At 39.8% G+C, this 22,075-nt stretch overlaps 1 protein-coding gene across 1 annotated transcript in view; it reads left to right on the forward strand.

The window, feature by feature from the left end:
- Window positions 1-22,075, forward strand: part of LOC115141118 (inactive phospholipase C-like protein 2) — a 68,145-nt gene that overhangs the window by 20,294 nt on the left and 25,776 nt on the right.

The following is a 22,075-nucleotide window of genomic DNA, read 5'->3' on the forward strand; positions in this document are numbered from 1 at the left end:
TAGCTTTTGAGAATGGCGATTTCCCTCTAATTGCATTTTGGAACATTTGCGTGTCGCCTACAGCCATGTGTGTGCACTGTTGAGCTTATAATATGAAAATATAAAACAAATTTTAAAAATGTTAAGCTAAACGATCTGTCCTCCCTGAACTGTCCCCAAAGCCGGTTTTGAACCAAATACATATTTTTTTATCGCCTCCAATTTCGAGCCATGGAGGAACTTATTTTATAAGGCATAAAAAGTATTTGATTGTAATATTTTATAGGCTACCAAGAGTAGCCAACCATCTAAGAGTCTTAAAAGGGTTGTGTTCTGTTTTGAGACAGGCTGGAATATGCAAAGAAGCCAATATGCAGAGTAGCCTACATTTTTATCTGATTCTCTGTTAAGAAATATAGTAATTGATTTCATTTTGTAAAGTGATTTCTTGCATCATACAGTGATGTAAAAATGGTGTTACAGACTTTTTGTTGACAAGTACTAAATCAGTCATCCAAAGGACAAGTATCTAAAATAGTTCATGTCAAGCCCTTATATGGGTCTCGCCCCCCTGTGGGTCACAGGATTTTCTCTGATTTGGGGCGGGGGACATTTTTTCTAATGTGGAAAAATAAACCTGGATTAAAGGACTCTTGCTAGACTAGCTGTGAAAGTGCTTAGCTTCCTCACACACTGGTGGTGTATGCATTGATTGCATCACTCAAATCACACTCTGTGTGAGGAGTGCATCAGGGATTGACTGGAGCTAAATCAATCAATGTGGATTTGGGTAGCTTCAGGGGCTCTATCGACATCCTGCAGCTGCAGCAGTTCTCTTCTGTCTCTGTTTTGTAATGCCTGTCTGATTGGTAACCCAGCTTGGCCCTTTGTCATTCTGCTTTCCTAAAGCTCAGTATTTACATTTTGTTTTTTTGCCCTAGCACTACACGGTTGATTCAAATAATCATCAAGCTTTGATTATTTGAATCAACAGTGTAGTGCTAGGGCAAAAAAATAAACGTGCACCTCTTTGGGTCCCGAGGACAGAGTTTGGGAAACACTGGTGTTGTAGGAATGGCCCAATTCACTGGGGTTGGTAATTACTTAGTCTTAGAACACTCTCCAGTCCACATGTGAATTTATGTATCTCTATAGTCAATGTTTTTGAAGTAGCTGTGAACTAATTGAAATGGGCCATCTGAATACTGCAGTAGAAAAGAACCAGGCCCAAATAATTACCACAACAGGTATGCTTTATCATGTGTGTGAGGCACCCAGTGAGAAAGCCACCAGGGTTTTGGAGCGGCTCGTGTGTTTTTGTTCACTATTTGGATTGCAATTTCTTTCACCCAGGATGAGCTACTGAATATTAGGGACAAGTTACCAGGTGGTTTTTGTCCTGAGATTCTGTCCTCATCCGATGATATACTGCTGGAAACCCCAGACCATGAGTCGGATTTCTAATTGAGGCTATGCGACTGTGCTTTGGAGAAAGAGGGGGAGATGCGCCAGGGAGAAGGCGAGGTCTCCTGTTCCCTGCTCCTAGGTCATTTCCTCTCCAATGTGCATTCACCTCACAATTGACATGCTACAACTTCTGATTAGAACAAAAAATGACTTCTGTCACTTCTGCTTTCTGCTTCACTGAATCTTGGCTAAATGACTACACACCTGAAGCTGCTGTGGATATACCAGGCTTCCAGCTATACTGGGCTGATGGTGTACAAGAGCTGTATGCTTTTACATCAAACAATTTTGGTGCAATGATGTCACTTTACTGGCGAAATCTTGATCTGTTGACTTGGAATGTATTTTCATCACCTGCCATCTGTTTTATTCACCACGTCCCTCACCCCCTGGTTTTGGGGTTCCGGGATCCCCTCCAGATAATTTTTGTATAAGGACTTTTTAACAGGACATTCTATTCCAAAATGAATTAAAAATAAATGATGTTGACACATTTAAAATATAATTTCCTCCTCTAGAAATTATTCCAATTACGTATTTGGTTTTTCTTACAATTATTTTAACATATTGGACCATACATATAGCCTATGCATGGTCCATATTATCAGGTATGCTAATAGCAATAAGCATTACCACATGTAGTTGGGGCTGATGCGGTGACTGTATTACCACCACACCGGTGGTCACGAATCATGAAGGCAGTCAAATTCTACGTGACCGTTTAGTCACGGTAATTAGGTGTCACGCCCTGGTCGAAGTATAGTATGGTTGTCTTCGTTTATTTGGTCAGGCCAGTGTGTGACATGGGTTATTGTGGTGCGTTTTTGTCTTGGGGTTTTGTGGGGTGTCTAGCATAGTCTATGGCTGCCTGAGGCGGTTCTCAATCAGTCAGGTGATTTTCGTTGTCTCTGATTGGGAACCATATTTAGGCAGCCATATTCTTTGAGTATTTCGTGGGTGATTGTTCCTGTCTCTGTGTTAGTTGTCACCAGATAGGCTGTATAGGTTTTCACATTCCGTTTGTTGTTTTTGTATTGTTCGTGTTTTTTTTTCTTCATTAAAGATGTATCGAACTAACCACGCTGCATTTTGGTCCGACTCTCCTTCGACGGAAGATAACCGTAACATTAGGCTTCTCCAAGCTTTGATGCTGCTGATTGTCATTAGTAGCCTACCAAACTTGCTAACTGCCTGGTACTCAGCACTCTATTGTCCCTCTAATAACTCTGACATCAATGCAAATGTAATCGAAAATCTAATCAAACACTTCATAAGAGCCCATGAGCTTATGTTGTGCAACGTTTCTATAGGCTAAACAATTGCGTGAGAACCGAGTGATTGCCTCTACTAAAAAGAGGATCCAATCAGTTTTCTATAGGCTAGGCCTACTATTTTCTCCACTTTCCTAATATTAAGCACATTGCTTACTTTTACAACAGGAGTATAGCCTACCTGGCTGGCATTAAAATGTCCCATGGGGAAAGTGTTCTCTATTTGCTATTTAATAGATTACATGTATTTTTTCCACTGCCCCTGTTTCGAGACAGGTGCATGATTTAACTTTTTGCGTCGAGCCATCCCGGATCCGGGATCGTGACTACAGCCTCAAGTCCATTACCATAACGCAACGTTAACTATTCATGAAAATCGCAAATGAAATGAAATCAATATGCTAGCTCTCAAGCTTAGCCTTTTGTTAACAACACTGTCATCTATGATTTTCTAAATATGCTCTCAACCATAGCAAAACAAGCATTTGTGTAACAGTATTGATAGCTAGCGTAGCATTTACCGTAGCATTTAGCGTTAGCATTCAGCAGGCAACATTTTCACAAAAACCAGAAAAGCATTCAAATAAAAATAATTTACCTTTGAAGAACTTTGGATGTTTTCAATGAGGAGACTCTCAGTTAGATAGCAAATGTTCAGTTTTTACAAAAAGATTATTTGTTTAGGACAAATCGCTCCGTTTTCTGCGTCACGTTTAGCTACGAAAAAAACCTGTATCCAGGATTGTGTAAATCTATCCGCAAGCTCATTAGCATAACGCAACGTTAACTATTCATGAAAATCGCAAATGAAATGAAATAAATCTATTTGCTCTCAAGCTTAGCCTTTTGTTAACAACACTGTCATCTCAGATTTTCAAAATATGCTTCTCAACCATAGAAAAACAAGCATTTGTGTAACAGTATTGATAGCCTAGCATAGGATTATGCCTGGCATTCAGCATGCAACATTTTCACAAAAACCAGAAAAACATTCAAATAAAATAATTTACCTTTGAAGAACTTCAGATGTTTTCAATGAGGAGACTCTCAGTTAGATAGCAAATGTTCAGTTTTTACAAAAAGATTATTTGTGTTGACAAATCGCGCTCGTTTTCTTCATCACGTTTGGGTAAAAAAATAAAGTCATTAAAACGCGAACTTTTTTCCAAATTAACTCCATAATATCGACAGAAACATGGCAAACGATGTTTAGAATCAATCCTCAAGGTGTTTTTCACATATATATCGATGATAAATCCTTCGTGGCAGTTGACTTTCTCTTCTGAAGAAATGGAACGCGCATGGACCTAGAGATTACGCAATAATTTTGACACAGGACACCGGGCGGACACCTGGTAAATGTAGTCTCTTATGGTCAATCTTCCAATGATATGCCTACAAATACGTCACAATGCTGCAGACACCTTGGAGAAACGACAGAAAGGGCAGGCTCATTCCTGGCGCATTCACAGCCATATAAGGAGACATTGGAACACAGCGCCTTCAGAATCTGGGGCATTTCCTGTATGAAACGTCATCTTGGTTTTGCCTGTAGCATTAGTTCTGGGGCACTCACAGATCATATCTTTGCAGGTTTGGGAACGAAGTTTTTTTCTTTCCAAAGCTGTCAATTACATGCATAGTCGAGCATCTTTTCGTGACAAAATATCTTGTTTAAAACAGGAACGTTTTTTATCCAAAAATTAAAAATTAATTTCACACAAATTATTAAGTATATGTAAAGACAAGATTAAATTAACCTGTTGCTTCTACCCGGGACGCTTGCGTCCCAACTAGAGCTCTGGAAATGCAAATGCTAATAGTATTAGTTAAAACTCAAAAGTTCATTAAAATACACATGCAGGGTATCGAATTAAAGCTACACTCGTTGTGAATCCAGGCAACAAGTCAGATTTTTAAAATGCTTTTCGGCGAAAGCATGAGAAGCTATTATCTGATAGCATGCAACACCCCAAAAGACCCACAGGGGACGTAAACAAAATAATTAGCATTTCGGCGTTACACAAACCGCACAATAAAATAGAAAATTTTCATTACCTTTCACCATCTTCTTTGTTGGCACTCCTAGATGTCCCATAAACACTATTTGGGTCTTTATTTCGATTAAATCGGTCCATATAAAGCCTAGATATCGTTATATGTAGACTGTGTGATAAACGAAAAAAACATCGTTTCAAAACGTAACTTCATTTTTTTAAATTCAAAAAGTCGACGATAAACTTTCACAAAACACTTCGAAATACGTTTGTAATGCAACTTTAGGTATTAGTAAACGTTAATAAGCGATAAAATTCATCAGGAGGCGATGTAAAGATCATTAGCTGTCCGTCTGGAAAAATGTCCGGCTAGAAACTCAACGAAAATATCCGGTCCTAGACCGGATTAGATACGGTGTCCTGTATGTGTTTGACCAAGAAAAAACTCGAAGGGAAATGACAAGACTCTAGACACCCTGTGGAAGCTGTAGGTACTGCAACCTCAGTCAATTAATTGTGGTTCACGTTTATCAATGGGTTCAAGTAGCGCATGGATATATTTTCCCCATTTTCAGTGATCAGTTTTTCCTGTGCTTTTCGATGTAAATGCCGTTCTGGTAAAGCCACAGCAGTGATTTAACCAGTTTTTTAAACGTCTGAGTGTTTTCTATCCACACAGACTAAGCAAATGCATATACTATATTCCTGGCATGAGTAGCAGGGCGCTGAAATGTTGCGCGATTTTTAACAGAATGTTCAAAAAAGTAGAGGGTCGACTGAAGAGGTTAAGAATAGGCTAATATTGTCACCCATCAGACTATCATTTGTGAATTATATATTATCACTGAATGATGCCCAGCATAAGGCAAGAAACAATGCCTTTTTTTTTGCATCTTTGTCGAATCATAGTCGCACACCTCGTAGTATGTTTTGAGAAGGTTTGTATTGCAACTAAAGTGGGCAAATAACTTCACATCTATAAATAACTAGGCTGGGGTTGCCGATCTGTATTTATGCTAGCTTTTTTAACTATTTAGTATCCTATTGATTAATTTTATGTCCCCCCCCAAAAAAACTTGTATAAACACAGTGAATATAATGTAGGCCTACATGTTATGTTAACTTGGGGTAACATGGCACATGGGGTAACATGCCCCCTGCCTGTACTTCTCACAGAAACCACTTCATGTCACCATTCCCCCCCAACACGTTCCCTAGTTGCCACTACTCTTGCTCAACCAAAAATGATGTCTCATCACAATTTAAGTCCCTACCCAAAAATGATTTTGAGGTAGGGTGGTGTTTTATCCCAAGTTACCCCACAATTGCACATGTTACATTTAGCCCCACTCCTCCCCTATGCACTCATAGTGAATTGCACAAGGCCATGACACTGCTAAAATCTACTGGTTTAAAATGGTGCAGTTTGCGCATATTTAGTACTTAAGAAACAAAGGCAAATAAAACTTCTGTTTTCCCTGCTATTGCAAGAGTTGTTGTGCATTGACTGCTTTTCAGAATGCAGGTTTCCCTCCCTATGGCACTCATAACTTGAATGCGCCTTGAGAGGAATATTTCTCTTGCATAGAATACACAACAACAAGCCGACTAGGTAAATAGATAGATAGATGTATATAAACTATTCTACAATGGGATTGTCTGGTTTTTCTATTCATTACTTGTTTTGTTTGTAGAGGAAAAGCAAATGTGGACTGTTCTAGCGTCTTCATATTTGAAAAAAAAAAGTTTCATATTATTTTAGCGTGGCAGTAATGATTTTGCCGCCAAAATAACTGCAGAGGAAACACTGTTGCTCCACCTCATCCCCTTATACAGACAGAAACTGAAACCCGCAAAACCTGTCAAACATACAGTGGGAAGTTACAATTGGAGAGTTAAAGGACTGCCTGGACTCCACAGATTGGGACATTTTCAAGGAAGACCATATCAACATGACAACACGGACAGGGTAGCATCTTATATCAGTGTCTGTGGAAAACTGCTTTCCAACCAGTACTTTTGTCACATTCAACAATGCCAAACGCTGGGTCAATCCAGAGCTAAAAGGCCTAAACTCAGCCAAGGAAGAGGCACATAGGAGTGGCAACATGGACCTTTTAGAGTGCCCTACCGCCCCACCCATTGTCAACAGCGTCACAAACGTCAGGAAAGCTGCATGCCCAGGCTGGATTTCCCCAGCCACAGTAAAGCACTGTGCTGACCAGCTCTCCCTTCTATTTACGGACACCTTCAATCCATCACTTGAACTATGCATTGTTCCTCCCTTTCTTGATTCCTGCATTGTTCCCATTCCAAAGAAATATCCTGCCTGAATTACTACAGACCTGTTGCACTCACATCAGTCATCATGAAGTCCCTCAAGAGCCTTGTTCTATCCCACCTCAAAACCATCACTGACACCATCCTTGACCCCCTGTAGTTCACCTACAGAGCCAACAGGTCTGTGGATTACGCTGTCAACATTGGCCTCCACTCCATCCTTCAGCACCTCGACAACCAAAGGACACGCGTAAGGATACTGTTTGTGGACACCATCATCCCAGATCTGCTGCAGGACAAAAAAAACTCACTCAACGGAACGTATCCAATGGCGTGGTTTTAGAGGCCCTCTTTGGCTGCAGAGACAATGTTGCTGATTTCCTACGATTCTAATCAGTTTGCCATGGCAAAGTCAACATGCCATACATACAAAGTCCCATGCCATACATCTTTTTGAATTTTATATACTGTTTTATTTTTTATTTTTATTTTGGTGATTGTTAGTTCTCAAATTATCTTTATTTAAAAATGTTTTGCTCCATTATATTTCCAACATACTTTATATCTGATATTAGTTGTTAGATTTTACACTAAAAACATACCACAGTAGCGGCCAAGATTTAGCAGCAGTCATGCGCCGCTGCTGAATGCATATAGGGGAAACACTGCTTATTAATCGGCCACCTGCTCCACACTGATCGTCCCACTCAGTCTATGCACCCTGTACTTTCATACTAGACTGCACATTGCTTTCTGCACTGGCTTTGGGCTATGCTTCAGACTGACTCCCACATAGTGCCTTCTGAAAGTATTCGGACCCCTTGACTTTTTCAACAATTGGCTAGCCTTATTCAAAATGGATTATATAGTTTTTCCTCATGAATCTACACACCAATACCCCATAATGACAAAGCAAAACAGGTTTTTAGAAAAGGTTGCTAATTGAAATATCACATTTACATAAATACTCAGTACCTCGTTGAAACACCTTTGGCAGCGATTACAGCCTCAAGTCTTCTTGGGTATGATACTACAAGCTTGGCACAGGTGTTATATACAGGTATTCCAAGCTTTTAGCGTCATACCCAAGAAGACTTGAGGCTAATTGCTGACAAAGGTGCTTTGACAAAGTACTGAATAAAGGTTTTGAAAACTTATGTAAATGTGATATTTCAGATTTCTTTTTTTGCTTTGTCATTATGGTGTATTGTGTAGATTTCTGAGGGGAAAAAACTAAGTGGAAAGTCAAAGGGTCTGAGTACTTTTCGAATGCCCTGTATATGAACTCAGCAAAAAAAGAAATGTACCTTTTTCAGGACCCTGTCTTTCAAAGATAATTCGTAATATCCAAATAACTTCACAGATATTCATTATAAAGGGTTTAAACACCGTTTCCCGTGCTTTGTTCAATGAACCATAAATAATGAACATGCACCTGTGGAACGGTCATTAAGACACTAACAGCTTACAGACAGTAGGCAATTAAGGTCACATTTATGAAAACTTAGGACACTAAAGAGGCCTTTCTACTGACTCTGAAAAACACCAAAATAAAGATTCCCAGGGTCATCTGTGTGAACATGCCTTAGGCATGCTGCAAGGAGGCATGAGGACTGCAGATGTGGCCAGGGCAATAAATTGCTATGTCTGTACTGTGAGATGCCGAATACAGTGCTACGGGAAGACGGGACAGATAGCTGATTGTCCTCGCAGTGGCAGACCACGTATAACAACAGCTGCACAGGATCGATACATCTGAACATCACACCTGCGGGACAGGTACAGGATGGCAACAACAACTGCCCGAGTTACACCAGGAACACACAATCCCTCAATCAGTGCTCTGACTGTCCGCAATAGGCTGAGAGAGGCAGGTCCTCACCAGACATCACCTGCAACAACGTTGCCTATGGGCACAAACCCACTGTCGCTGGACCAGACAGGACTGGCAAAAAGTGCTCTTCACTGACGAGTCGTGGTTTTGTCTCACCAGGAGTGATGGTCAGATTCGCCTTTATCGTCATCGAAATGAGCATTACACCGAGGCTTGTACTCTGGAGCGGGATTGATTTGGAGGTGGAGGGTCCGTCATGGTCTGGGGCGGTGTGTCATAGCATCATCGGACTGAGCTTGTTGTCATTGCAGGCAATCTCAACGCTGTGCATTACAGGGAAGTCACCTCCTCCCTCATGTGATACCCTCCCTGCAAGCTCATCCTGACATGACCCTCCGGCATGACAATGCCACCAGCCATACTGCTCGTTCTGTGCGTGATTTCCTGCAAGACAGGAATGTCAGTGTTCTGCCATGGCCAGCGAAGAGCCCGGATCTCAATCCCATTGAGCACGTCTGGAACCGGTTGGCTTGGAGGGTGAGGGCTAGGGCCATTCCCCCCCCCAGAAATGTCCAGGAACTTGCAGGTGCCTTGGTGGAAGACTGGGGTAACATCTCACAGCAAGAACTGGGAAATCTGGTGCAGTCCATGAGGAGGAGAAGCGCTGCAGTACTTAATGCAGCTGGTGGCCACACCAGATACTGACTGCTACTTTTGATTTTGAACCCCCCCTTTGTTCAGGGACACATTCTTCCATTTATGTTAGTCACATGTCTGTGGAACTTGTTTAGTTTATGTCTGTTGTGGAAATATTTGTATGAACATAAGATTCAACATGTTAAGTTTTCTGAAAATAAACAAAGTTGACAGTGAGAGGATGTTTTTTTTGTGTTGAGTTTATTAACTATTTTGCAGTCTTATGGCTTCGGAGTAGAAGCTGTTTTGGGTCATGTTGGTTCCAGACTTGGTGCATTGGTACCGCTTGCCATGCGGTAGCAGAGAGAACAGTTTTTATTACTTGGGTGGATGGAGTCAGCTTCAGCTTTAGATTTTGGTTCTGTATTCGTTGGAGGGCTTAGCACAATTTCTTATAAGCGTCCGGAGTCCGGAGTCCCACTCCTTGAAAGCGGCAGCTCTGGCCTTTACCTCGGATGTTATCTGTAATCATGACTTCTGGTTGGGATGTGTACATATGGTCAATGTTCTCCTAGAAAAATGAAGGATTCTAGCTTTATTACCTCAAATGTTTTTGTCTATCTGTAACTGCACAGCACAATTTCAGAGTCAAATTCCCGTACAATCAAATGTACATGGTGAATGAAGCTGATTCTGATTAATTTCACCCTCAATTAACTTTCCTTAACACTAAAAGCATGCATTTTGCATGAACATTTGCAAATGGGGTCTAGTTTCTCACAGGGAAGCTGCAGAATGAGTTTTAACTAAGCCCTCAATTTTGAGCGAGACACCTGATCCTAGAGCTTAAGCAGACATTGCAATATTCATTTCTTAAAGACCATGGCTTTAGCTTCAAAACAGGGTTTTTAAGCTAATTAACATCAATTCAGGGGCACACAATTCAGGAAATCTACTCTATGGCTCCCATGCTAGTTATTTATTTTATGGTAGATTTGACTCTGAGGTCTGATACTGAATTACAGCTGGACATTTGTCAGGTTCCTCAGTGGTATAACAGCCACATCCCAACTGGGGATTGAAAGTCCTGTATTTTAAGCATTGGCCCATATGTTCCTCCTAAAACAGGCTTTTTCTACATCCAACACCCACCATGTTCCTACATATGAAATATTCTTGAAAGCACTGTTTGCCAATGTGATCAACGCTGGAAATAGCCTACCATGAACATATCTGATATTTGCTGTGACTCCTAGCCTATTAATGCATCTAAATCCCCCTTTTATATAGTAAAACCTAAGCCAGCATGGCTGACTCCTAATGGCTGTTTTCAGATGTGCTCTTTAACATGTGATGGTCTGTCTGCTCTGTGGATGTGAATGAACCCTGGTGTTTGGAGGTCAGAGTGGTAGATGAGGTTGCAGTCACGAGCCTTCTCCACATAGGGAGGCTTCTTCACGTTATAATCGGGGGGAAATACAGTCTGGTCCAGATGTCTCAGACTCAGATGTCAAAGCCAATGCTCTTTTCCCTTTTGAGCGTTTGATGTTATTGAGACGAGAGCCTGATAAGAGACAAAATTATGAGCAATATCCCCTTTATGCTATAATAGGTTGGCAGCGAAATGTGTAACCTGAAATCCTATCTGCTCTTCTGGAGTTTAGTGCTGTTGAATGTCGCTTGGTAACATTATCATTTGAATGATTAAAACGCTTTATAAAAGTCAAATATCGGTGTTGTTTATTCAATACTATTTAGCCTAGCATAGATGTAGACTAATATTGATGATCGCATTATGCAGCAGTTGTGGTTGGTCTCTTGTGTGATGCTCAAAACGGTTAGCTCTATACAATGCGCTTGGTCTGGACTGTATAATGGGTCCCCTGTGATTACTTCAGATGTACAGACTGTCCTGAACTGCTCATTGAACCAGTAAAGGGGGTTTCAGTCTATTAGGGAATTCAGAATTCTATGGGAGTTTTTGGCAGCCGAACACACTTAAATGTAATGCGGGGAGACAAAAAATACTCTCCAAATCTCCCCACGCCACTAAGCCCTGCACAGGTTTAGCTAGGCCTATGTTATTAAATTTATCAAACATCATATCATGTCTCTGTGGTTTTACTTTACCCAGAAATACCTATGTACAAAATGACTGGAACTCCAGGTGCAGAATCTGGCCTGCCTATGTATTTGGCCTACACATTTGCAAAGGAAATCGGGCTTTGCCAACGCAGGACTATGCGTGATGATAATTGGGCCTGTCATTCTTAATTACGACAGCAGCTCAGCAGACACCTGGGATTGCCTGGGTACAGCATCATTGTCGAATAACAAAACACAGAGATGTTGTGTTACTTCAGAAATTGGGACATTTTATTATCCAGTTAAAATATATTAATGAAATGGATTGTGTACCAGTATGCTGCTAATAAAGCAAAAAAGTAAGTATCTCTGCTGAGCAAGTAGGCTAAATTAAAACATTGGAGATTGTATGGTTTACAATTATGTTCTTGAGGATTCTGTATCCTTTTAGTTTCAAGAAATGTTTCTCTTTCAGGATAATTTTGAGCCTTAATGAAATCATGTGTAAGTAACTAAAAACACCCTCCTGACTTTGGCCATTACATAAGACACAGAATTGTATTTTCAGGAAATAAATAACCACAGTTCAGACGTGTGTGTGTGTGTGTGTGGGGGGGGGTTCTGTGGTATCGTTTTCTTATTTGGGGAGCTGAAACCAGTCCTCACTGAGCGCAAGAGGAAATCCTGATTAGTAGTCCTCGCCTGGAAGCCGTTGGCCATTCAACAGGAACACTACTACTGTTGCAGGCAGCCACACCTAAAGGCCAACACGAATGAAAGCCTCCCAAAGACCAGGTCAAAATCCTTGTCCAGATCACATGGATTATCTTCAGTCATGCATTTTGGCTTTTTCTAAGCCTCAGGAAAGCTCCTCCAGTAGCAGTTCTGTCTGGAGTGATGTACTTATTTTGAATACTTTACTTTGAGATTAGATCCTTCCTCACAGCACAGAGATGTATGTGAATCTCTGGTTAGGTTCTGCAGGGGGTAAAAATGAAGTGGTGGGGCCCTGAGGTTGATTAGTACCCATTTTAAAGTACATCCAGCCTTCCCTTCAATTACACCACAGAGCAAGGGCGAGAAAGTGTTCGATCAACATGGCCACAGTCCTGTCACCAGATGTGACGTGTTGATACAAGAGATGAATGTGTCTCTGGAATGCCATGGCTTCAAGGAATACAGTTTTCATGGCTTCATACCGCCAAACCCTGAAGAATGTCATGGTTGAGACTTTCACCTGCATTTGTAGACCAGGCTAAATCTAACTCATAAATTCCACACACTTTGCCAACTGATAAGCTTGACTTTTCAGATTTTTCAGATTTAAAGGCCCTGAGGTATCAAAGCTATAATGTTACTAACCGTTTGTGACAAAACCAGGCTAGCCGTGATGTACGAGTATGATCCAAGTTGCCAAGAGAAAAAAACGGCCACTTTTTTTCTTTCCTTAACCTTTTTGGGATAGGGGGCAGCATTTTCACTTTTGGATGAATAGCGTGCCCAGAGTGAACTGCCTTCTACTCTGTCCCAGATGCTAATATATGCATATTATTATTAGTATTGAATAGAAAACACTCTGAAGTTTCTAAAACTGTTTGAATGATGTCTGTGAGTATAACCAAACTCATATGGCAGGTGAAAACCTGAGAAAAATCCAACCAGGAAGTGGGATATCTGAGGTTTGTAGTTTTTCAAAGCTTGGCCTACCGAATACACATTGAGATATGGATAAAGTTGCACTTCCTACGGCTTCCACTAGATGTCAAACGTCTTTGGAACTTGAATGAGGATTCTACTATAAAGGAGGGGCTCATGAGACCTCTGAGTCAGTGGTCTGGCAGAGTGCCTTGGTCTCATGACGCTCGCTCCCGACAGAGTTCCCTCTCGTTCCAGTGCTCTTCTGAAGACAAAGGAATTCTCCGGTTGGAACTTTTATTGATGTTTTATGTTAAAACATCCTAAAGATTGATTCCATACATCGTTTGACATGTTTCTAAAGGACTGTAACGGAATATTTCGAGTTTTTCTCTGGATGAAGTGCCTGCGCCTCATGACAATGGATTACTGGGCTGAACACGCTAACAACAAGTGGCTATTTGGACATAAATGATGAAACTTTATGGAACAAATCAGTCATTTATTGTCGAACTGGGATTCCTGGGAGTGCCTTCTTTCTGATTGAAGATCATCAAAGGTAAGTGAATATTTATGGTGTTATTTCTAACTTTGTTGACTCCAAAATGGCGGATATTCCTCTGCCTGTTTTGGGTTCGGCGCGCCGTTCTCAGATTACGGAAAAAGCATAAAGTTTTTTTGAAATCTGACAGCAGTTGCATTAAGTAGAAGTCTACCTTTAATTCTGGGAATAACAGTTGTATCTTTTATCAATGTTTATTATGAGTATTTCTGCAAAATCACCGGATGTTTTGGAATCAAAACATTACTGCACGTAACGCGCCAATGTAAACTCAGATTTTTGGATATAAATATGCACATTATCTAACAAAACATATATGTATTGTTTAACATGATATCCTATGAGTGTCATCTGATGAAGATCATCAAAGGTTAGTGATTAAGTTGATCTATATTTCTGATTTTTGTGACTCCTATCTTTTGGCTGGAGAAATGGCTGCTTTTTTTTTTTAGACTTGGCTATGACCTAACATAATCATATGTTGTGCTTTCTCTGTAAAGCATTTTATAAATCGGACACGATGGGTAGATTAACAAGATGTTTATCTTTCATTTGCTGTATTGGACTTAATGTGTGAAAGTTACATATTTCTAAAACATATTTAAAACAATGAAAAAAAATGGTATTTATCGTCCTATAGCTAGTTCCCAGAGTTTTGGGGCAGGTACACCTGACTAGCGATCGCTGTCGTTACAAATCGATACTTGGAGTCACAGTATCAATATAAAATCGGCAAAGAAAATCACGCGCTAATCTACTGTATTAATGTTTTTTTCCTTAACCACAACAGACACTTGTGGATGAGTTTGTTTCTATCTAATGCAGTGTTGGCCAATATTTTTATAGCGCGCTCCTCAATCTAGAATTTGGCGTTTTGAAACAAATAGTGATGCAACAGTCCTTTTTTTTACGCACAGAGCCAAGTCTAATTTAGAATGACTGGGCAATAAAAAAAAAAAAACTTTCAGCTCATTTCTCACTGACTGGCTTTGTTAACTTCTTACGGATCATTGGGACGTTAGCGTCTCACCTCGACAACATCCGGTGAAATTGCAGAGCGCCAAATTCAAATGACAGAAATTGTAATATTAAACTTTCATGAAAATACAAGTGTCATACATCATTTAAAGCTTAACTTCTTGTTAATCCAGCCGTGTTGTCAGATTTCAAAAAGGCTTTACGGGGAAAGCACACCGTGCGATTATCTGGGGACAGCGCCCAGCATACAAAGGCATTAAAAACATTTTCCAACCAAGCAGACGCATTGTGAAAGTCAGAAATAGCGATAAAATAAATCCCTTACCTTTTGAAGATCATCACCTGGTTGCAACCACAAGGGTCCCTGTTACATAACAAATGGTCATTTTTGTTCGATAAAGTCCTTTATATCCCCAAAAAATAAGTTTATTTGGCACGCTTCATTCAATAATCCACCGGTTTCCCCTCCGTTCAAAGTGCATACAAAATTAATCCCAAACGCTACCAATAAACTTGGTCCAAACATGTCAAACAACGCTCCTAATCAATCCTCAGGTACCCTAATATGTAAATAAATGATACAATTTAAGACTGAAAATAGTATATTCAATACCGGAGATAAATTACCAAGGGTGCGCCCTCACCGGAGCACGTCACAAACATTTCCCAACCAAGCAGATGCATCACGCATCGCTTACCTTTGAAGCTCTTCATCTTCTTGCAATCTCAAATGTCCCAGTTACACAATGAATGGTCATGTTGTTCGATAAGGTCCTTCTTTATATCCCAAAAATGTATTTTATTTGGCGCGTTTGATTCAGAAATACACCTGTTCATACATGCCTACAAAGGAATGTAAAAAGTAACCTGTAAACTTGGTCCAAACATTTCAAACAATGTTTCTAATCCAACCTCCGGTACCCTAATATGTAAATAATCGATAACATTTAAGACGGAATAAACTGCTTCAATACCGGAGAAAAACGAGGAGCGCGCAGTCATTCACGCGCACCACAATTCTAGAGTCCTTCTGAGTGACACTTAGATCCTGGGTGGATTGTCCTTTGGGTTTCGCCTGCCAAATCAGTTCGGTTATACTCAGACATCGTTTTAACAGTTTTAGAAACTTTAGAGTGTTTTCTATCCAATACTACCATATGCATATCCTAGCTTCTGGGACTGAGTAACAGGCAGTTTACTTTGGGCACCTCAGTCATCCAAACTTCCGAATACAGATCTCTATCCATAAAAAGTTAAAACCGCTATGAAGAGATGTTATGCAATGTATAACATGTAAATATGTGCTCATGTGTAGCTTGTAAAGATGTGCTGATTTCTTGTTGGACAGTTTTCTCTGTAGTCATTTTTCTACAAGACCAGACGAGTGGGGGTTACAGTGAAGTTTAGACCTCTGCCAGTAATGGTGTTAAACAAAATAGCTCACCAGCAGTTCTTCATCACAATAGCCACTTATTCATATGAATACTGAAGCTTTCTCAAAGGTAGAAGGTACATATGCCACAATCTGTGGACCATACCACCCAAACATTTTTGCAATGGCTTAAGTTTTGGAATCCGATCATACAATTGAGATGTAGACCTATAGAGTGTATTGGAGGATCTTTTAATTTCTCTGTGGTGTAGTCCTATATCTCTGAACATGTCATCCAGCACTGTTTTGAACTTGAAATCCTTTTGAGTTGCACCTTTTTTAACCCTCTGTGTACACCTGCAGACTATAGAATGAAAGAAAAGCGCTAGCGCTGCCTACAGAGGCTTGTCTGTATTTTTTAAAAGTGCAATCATAGCTTACTGTGGCTTTCCTTTGTCTCATTTGAACCTCAAGTCTGAGAGTGAGGGGTAGGAAGTAGCTGACTAGAATAGATAACATGTCAGGATGCTTGTTGCTATTCTTTCACCAGGGCGGAGAACCACAGCGTCAGACGGGTCAACACTTTCATATACCGTACTAAAGAAAATATGTGACCTTGCCTACTATTGTTTGTAGGCTATGACATCTGTAGTGTACTCACAGGCTGTGATTCTTATTTAGAATCTTATAGTATAATAGAATTGGTGTCCAAACCTCAAGTGTTACAACAAAATCAACCCTAGGCTCTTTTTTATATTTAAAGTTTTATTAAGTTGGTTTTCAATCAACCAACAAAACACGTTCCACATTCAGGTAAAAAAAAAAAAATCTAAATATATAATTATAATAATAAAAATACAATAAAAAAAAGAAGTTTTTTTGGAGTGTATGTACAGTGCCTTGCGAAAGTATTCGGCCCCCTTGAACTTTGCGACCTTTTGCCACATTTCAGGCTTCAAACATAAAGATATAAAACTGTATTTTTTTTGTGAAGAATCAACAACAAGTGGGACACAATCATGAAGTGGAATGACATTTATTGGATATTTCAAACTTTTTTAACAAATCAAAAACAGGTGGATTGTATTTATATCATTAGTCATTTAGGTCAACATTGGATCATTCAGAGATCCTCATTGAACTTCTGGAGAGAGTTTGCTGCACTGAAAGTATAGGGGCTGAATAATTTTGCACGCCCAATTTTTCAGTTTTTGATTTGTTAAAAAAGTTTGAAATATCCAATAAATGTCGTTCCACTTCATGATTGTGTCCCACTTGTTGTTGATTCTTCACAAAAAAATACAGTTTTATATCTTTGTTTGAAGCCTGAAATGTGGCAAAAGGTCGCAAAGTTCAAGGGGGCCGAATACTTTCGCAAGGCACTGTATATATATATATATATACACACACAGTGGGGCAAAAAAGTATTTAGTCAGCCACCAATTGTGCAAGTTCTCCCACTGAAAAAGATGAGAGGCCTATAATTTGCATCATAGGTACACTTACACAACTATGACAGACAAAATGAGAAAAAAAATATCCAGAAAATCACATTGTAGGATGCTTAATGAATGTATTTGCAAATTATGGTGGAAAATAAGTATTTGGTCAATATATACTTTGTTATATACCCTTTGTTGGCAATAACAGTGGTCAAACGTTTTCTGTAAGTCTTCACAAGGTTTTCACACACTGTTGCTGGTATTTTGGCCCATTCCTCCATGCACATCTCCTCTAGAGCAGTGACGTTTTGGGGCTGATTTTCTATGGGGTTGAGATCTGGAGACTGGCCAGGCTACTCCAGGACCTTGAAATGCTTCTTACGAAGCCACTCCTTCATTGCCCAGGCGGTGTGTTTGGGATCATTGTCATGCTGAAAGACCCAGCCACGTTTCATCTTCAATGCCCTTGCTGATGGAAGGAGGTTTTCACTCAAAATCTCCCGATACATGGCCCCATTCATTCTTTCCTTTACACGGATCAGTCGTCCTGGTCCCTTTGCAGAAAAACAGCCCCAAAGAATGATGTTTCCACTCCCATGCTTCACAGTAGGTATGGTGTTCTTTGGATGCAACTCGGCATTCTTTGTCCTCCAAACACGATGAGTGAGATCGGGGTGAGATCTTGCGTGGAGCCCCAGATCGAGGGAGATTATCAGTGGTCTTGTATGTCTTCCATTTCCTAATAATTGCTCCCACAGTTGATTTCTTCAAACCAAGCTGCTTACCTATTGCAGATTGTCTTCCCAGCCTGGTGCAGGTCTACAATTTTGTTTTTGGTGTCCTTTGACAGCTCTTTGGTCTTGGCCATAGTGGAGTTTGGAGTGTGACTGTTTGAGGTTGTGGACAGGTGTCTTTTATACTGATAACAAGTTCAAACAGGTGCCATTAATACAGGTAACGAGTGGAAGACAGAGGAGCCTCTTAAAGAAGTTACAGGTCTGTGAGAGCCAGAAATCTTGCTTGTTTGTAGGTGACTAAATACTTATTTTCCACCATAATTTCCAAATCAATTCATTAAAAATCGTACAATGTGATTTTCTGGATTTTTTTCTTCTCATTTTGTCTGTCATAGTTGAAGTGTACCTATGATGAAAATTACAGGCCTCTCGTCTTTTTAAGTGGGAGAACTTGCACAATTGGTGGCTGACTAAATACTTTTTTGCCCCACTATATGGTATGCTGCTCTCAACTTTACTTTGACCTCTTTGTTAGCATCTCATCAAATCAGTTTATTGGATGCGTACACAGTTTAGCAGATGTTATAGTGGGTTCAGTGAAATGCTTATGTTACTAGCGCCTAACAATGCAGTAAAATGTCAAATAATCCCCCAAAAAAACAAATGCAAGCTATCAACAAATGTCGGAACGAACCCGAATAGCTGTAACCGTAATCCAAATGCAATGTATACATATATACACTTGGTGAATTTAAACAAGCTATAGTAAGAATATGTACAGCAGTAGATACTGTATATTAGAGTGAGACCTGATGAATTATGATGCATTAATTGACCCACAATAACAATTGTTTGTTCCCACTCAGCTGAGTTATTTTAAGCTCTCTACAGCCTATAGTTTCAGTATGAAGCACTTATCTAAGGTCAAATATTTATAGACATTAGAATAGCTCCTTAGAGGTTGTAATTCATCTTAACATGTTGTTCTGCCTGCTCCACATAAAAAGACCGGTAACCTTCAGGTGTGGTGTGTAGCTTGTTGTTTTAACTTCTTATGACTGGAGGCAGTATTGATTAGCTTGGAGGAATAAGGTGCCCAGAGTAAACTGCCTGCTACTCATGCCCAGTTGCTAATATATGCACAGTATTAGTAGATTTGGATAGAAAACACTCTGAAGTTTCTAAAACCGTTTGAATGATGTCTGTGGGTATAACAGAACTCATATGGCAGGCAAAACCCTGAGAAAAAAAATCCAACCAGTAAGTGGAAAATGTTAAACTCTTTGCCTATTGAATATACAGTGTTTATGGGGTCAAATTGCACTTCCCAAGGCTTCCAATAGATGGCAACAGTCTTTAGAACCTTGTTTGATGCGTCTACTGTGAAGGAGGGGAGAATGGGAGCTAAATGAGTCAGTGGTCTGGCAGAGTGGCATGAGCTGACCACGCGCGTTCACGTGAGAGTTAGCTTGAGTTCCATTGCAGTTCTGAAGACAAAGGAATTCTCCAGTTGGAACTTTATGGAAGATTTATGTTAACATCGTAAATATTGACTCTATACTTCATTTGGCATGTTTCTACGAACTGTAACTGAACTTTTTGACTTTTCGTCTGGCCTGTACATCATGAATTTGGATTACTGGGCTGAACGCGCAAACAAAAATGAGGTATTTGGACAAATGATGGACTTTATTGAATAAATCAAACCTTTATTGTGGAACTGGGATTCCTGGGAGTGCATTCTGATGAAGATCATCAAAGGTAAGTGAATATTTATGTTATTTCTGACTTCTGTTGACTCCACAACATGGCGGATATCTGTATGGCTTGATTTGTTGTCTGAGCACTGTACTCAGATTATTGCATGGTGTGCTTTTTCGGTAAAGTTTAAAAACAATCTGATACAGCGTTTGCATTAAGGAGAAGTGTATCTATAATTCCATGCATAATAGTTGTATCTTTTATCAATGTTTATTATGAGTATTTCTGTAAATTGATGTGGCTCTCTGCAAAATCACTGGATGTTTTGGAACTACTAAACATTAACGTGCCAATATAAACTCAGATTTTTGTATATAAATATGAACTTTATCGAACAAAACATGTATTGTGTAACATGAAGTCCTATGAGTGTCATCTGATGAAGATCATCAAAGGTTAGGGATTAATTTTATCACTATTTCTGCTTTTTGTGACTCCTCTCTTTGGCTGGAAAATGGCTGTTTTGTGACTAGGTGCAAACCTAACATAATCGTTTGGTGTGCTTTCGTCGTAAAGCCTTTTTGAAATCTGACACTGTGGTGGGATTAACAACACGTTTGTCTTTAAAATGGTGTTAAATACTTCTATGTTTGAGGAATTTTAATTATGAGATTTGTGTTGTTTTGAATTTGGCGCCCTGCACTTTCACTGGCTGTTGTCATATCTATCCCGTTAGCGGGATTCAAGCCATAAGAAGTTTTAAGTTGCTCAATATGTAGCAAATGGAGTGAGTGTTCACTAATTCAATGCCAGATGGAATACAATTATGAAATTAAAAGTTAGCAAAATGAGAAGGAGTAGGCTACAACGAGCAACCAACAGGTAGGCTATTGTTTTATCTGAATGGGGTTGGGGAGAAAGTGCAGCATTTAGCCTAGCTAGCTATAGCTTCTCTAGGCTGCTCCAGTCAAGACGGGTAATGTTGTATGGGATGATAAATAACATTGTGGCTGCTACAAGTTAGCTAGTCTTGGCTAGCTAAATTAGCCGAGATGTCTCATCTCCCGTCTCTAATATTCCAGTCTCTGACATTGCGCGTTCTGATATATCTTTATTTTTTTGGATTGTCTTTTATTTTTTATTGCTACATATTGCTGCACTGTTGGAGCTAGAAACACAAGCATTTCACTGCACCTACGATAACATCTGCAAATCTGTGTACACGACCAATAAAAGGTTGTTTGAGCCTCTCTCCCTCGCGCAGCAGCAGTGCTCATGTTAAAAATGTGCACATGCATTTAAAATATCCAACTAAATGGCAAATATAATGATAATTATATTTGATGAAATTATTTAATATCCCCATAGCTGCTGCCTAAGCACAACTGATTATGTCCCATATACTGGCCTCTTCCTCTTTGATCTGAGTGTGACTTGCTTCCACAGAGTCAAGATTTTTACTGTACACATTTCACAGAAATGTTGTAATTTTCTTTATTGAGCCAAGTTTAGTTCAATAGTTCTCTCCCTCTGGGCTCTGAGAGGTAGGGCTGAAAAGGAAACATTGAGGACCTCTAGACCATAAAGGCCTGCCATCACCAGCAGCAACATGGACAAAGAGAATTAGCAGGCTGCCATAGCGCTGCATTATTGTCCAATATTTGAACATTATGTTTTATACCTCACAAAGCTCCTCATGGCTATTTTTAAGAAATGATATCAGTGTATTTTGGTCAGCTGAAACGGTGCTTAATTAATGAATACATATTTCCTCAGGGGTTAAGCCTGAGAGGTAAAATACTGTTTTATAGAGATTAATCTAGTAAACTGTTTTCTCTCTGAAAAGCAATGCTCACGATAATGCAGTTAGACGTCAAACACTGACATTAGGCAGCTCCAATCACCAAGGAATGCTAAGGAGTTAAAAATATTTCAGTGAAATAATCAACCCATTTCAATATGCAGACACGTGCAAATGCTTAGTCATACAGAGTCTAGAATACCCCCACTCCCATGTTTTCAGTTGGCCTATAGTAAGTATATCTCAAATCAAATATTTTTCTTCCTGCTCAGAGAAGTGATTGAAAGAGTATTCAGCT

The sequence above is a fragment of the Oncorhynchus nerka genome, linkage group LG14 (genome assembly GCF_034236695.1).
Source record: "Oncorhynchus nerka isolate Pitt River linkage group LG14, Oner_Uvic_2.0, whole genome shotgun sequence".
Lineage (NCBI taxonomy): Eukaryota > Metazoa > Chordata > Actinopteri > Salmoniformes > Salmonidae > Oncorhynchus > Oncorhynchus nerka.